The following is a 2978-nucleotide window of genomic DNA, read 5'->3' on the forward strand; positions in this document are numbered from 1 at the left end:
AAGGCTCCATACTTACTAGGTATTCACAAGTCAGGGACGGTGAAAGGCGAGAACTAATATCGCGGAACGGTAACCTATAGCCTCATCGGGTCACGATCTTGGTACACATACTGGTAGCCTTACATGGATTAGATGAAAGCATTTAAACATCGGGAGATATTCGAGTTTGGACATAAAGGCAGATGCTAACCGAGACTGCTGGTTCCGCTGTTTTATTTGATCTTACACGGCCCCTATGCAATGTCCTCAAAATCAGTCGTGATCAGGAGAGTGTTCTGTGTACTTGCGAGTGCATTATGTCAGATCTAAGTGAATTATAACGTAGGCAAGTTATTAGTGTTCGAATGGTGGGTTACTCCATAACTAAGGGAGTCGACGTATTTGGTGTTTCACGGGACACCAATCGAAGATTTATACTGCATACAGGGAAAGCGCAAAAACATCCGCTAAGTCATCAAGCGGACGAAAGTGAGTGTTAGTGATCGACACGGACTTTCATTGAAGAGGACTGTAACTAAAAATAAAAGGAATAAGATCTGCAGCCGGCCGCTTTGGCCGAACTGTTCTAGGCGCTTCAGTTTGGAACCGCCGGACTGCTACGGTCGCAGGTTCGAATCCTGCCTCGAGCATGGATGTGTTTGATGTCCTTAGGTTTGTTAGGTTTAAGTAATTCTAAGTTATAGGGGACTGATGAAATCAGATGTTAAGTCCCATAGTGCTCAGAGCCATTTGAACCATTTAAGATCTGCACAAATCACTGCGGAGCAGAATGTCTCTTTCGCGTAACCTGTCAGCACCAAAATCACTCCAACACTAATCCAGAAGTTTGCAACACGAAAAAGTGGCGCTGAAAACATAACACCTGGACTACGGAGAATAGGCAAAAATTTATATGGTTGGATGTGTTGGACACATAATATTCAAATCAGTCTCGAAAATCCAGGTAATCGCTGGAAATGACTTAGTTTCTCATTTCGCTTATAATTTTCAAAACTGCTGTGCTAGGAAGAGAAATTTGCCTCCATATAGCTTACAAGCGCAGTAAGCTTAAGATTATTCTGGTTAATGTGGATCTGAGACTTCACGGATAACCGAATAATCAGAAATACACTTTTTACCGAAAACTGCTTTGTATTATATTTCAAAGCCAGCTGCATTATTTGAACCGGAAAGTCACAATATATTTACAAAATTACACTCAAAACACATTTCATTTTGTACTGCTAGCCTTCTTTTCACTTTCGTGAAATAATCAGCCATTTTTTCCTGTTTCTATATTTCAGTCAGTTTTTTTCCTATCTGCTTTTTTCGTTTTTCGGAGAGTCGGAGTGTGTGTACAACGAATTTTTTACGGCACACTAAAAAAAAGTGTTTCTATGCCTCGTTGTGCGTCATAGCGGGTTCTCTATCGTCTCGTCTTCGCTCTTGAGGTATTGACTTTAGAGGTCATGTCTACTTGATATTTTTTCTTGGTTTGGTACATACTACTACCACCGACAATATGGGAAGCAAAGAGTTTTCAGTAAAAGACATGTCTCACAGCAGCTCATAGTCCTTAAGTTGTGCATTTTACAGCCCATATTTACTAGGGATTTTTTTCTTCTTTTGCCAATGACCTTGCCGCAGTGCTAACACGGGTTCCCATCATATCACCGAAGTTCAGCGTTGTGCTTGGCTAGTACTTGGTGACCGTCCGGTCTACCGAGAGCTGTTGGCAAGCGGAGTGCACTCAGCCTTTCTGAGGCAAATTGAGGAGCTACTTGACTGAGTTGTAGAAGCTTCAGTCTTGAATATTGACAACGGCCGGGAGAGCGGTGCGCTGACCACACGGCGCTCCATATCTGCATCCAGTGACGCCTGTGCGTTGAGGATGACACGGCGGTCGGTCCGTACCGTTGGATCTTCCGAGACCTGCTAGGAAGGAGTTTAGTTTTTTCTTATCTTGGTCGTTGCTACCACCTCTGAAGATCTGTCAGTGGACTTCTGGATATGTAAATCTGTAATGCATGTATGACTGAGGAAAGCTCTCTAGGTTGTCGATGCGAATTGAGAAACGTCTACACAATACATGGAAACATGTAATAAAGGCTTTCAGAAAGCTACAAACTTAGTTGCACTGTATGCGGAAAAATTATAATGCTAAAACGTGGCCTCAAATGCTTCTCCTCGCTGCCAGAAATGGATGTAGGTCGTCGCCCAAGTGCTGATTACCTTTGCAAGAGCCAGTGACAGACTGCCTTACAATAACCGATACTGGTGTGGTTCTGTTATTGGGAATCGGCGTTTTTCATCTGTGGGCGGGATTAGCGGAACGTCACAATCCATGTTGCTGGAAATCGGACATTTAAAGTGAAAATGCTGTGCGAGACTGAACGCGCCAGTGCGGAGAGATAAAATCGTGCTTTCTTCCTTTTCTCACAGACGTAATTTATGGAGAGGCTCTCTGAAAATTCAACGTCGTCATCTAGGAGTGAGTGATATCACAGAGCATTTACAAAGTGCTCTCAAAAATTGCCGAAAGAGACATCCTTTTATGTGCCGCATGGCAAAACAGGCTTACATCACGGGTATTTGGTAACGACAGTTGATGTAAAGGTCCTGTAGCCCCGTCGGAGAGCGTTTCCGGCATCCACAGAAGACTCTTATAGTGATGACTCAAATATTACAAACATATAAAATTTGTTACGGTTTCATCTAGAAATTTAATACTGACTACGCGTAAGAAAACTTGCTCTCCCACGAGACATTAAAAAAATTTGCATAACATCATAAGATACGAATGAAAAAATGGGCAAACAAAGCACAATCGCTTTACAATAGCCCCGGATAATACACAAAACTGCTTTCAGAAGACCAGCGCGCGTACTGACATTAGAGCGAATTATTAACCTGTTTGCTTGCAATTCGTCTAGAAGAAGGCAAAAGACTTGTCACAAATATACTGATAATTTAACACTATCTGGGCTAGACTTTTGCCT

Source organism: Schistocerca cancellata, chromosome 3, assembly GCF_023864275.1.
Source record: "Schistocerca cancellata isolate TAMUIC-IGC-003103 chromosome 3, iqSchCanc2.1, whole genome shotgun sequence".
NCBI lineage: Eukaryota > Metazoa > Arthropoda > Insecta > Orthoptera > Acrididae > Schistocerca > Schistocerca cancellata.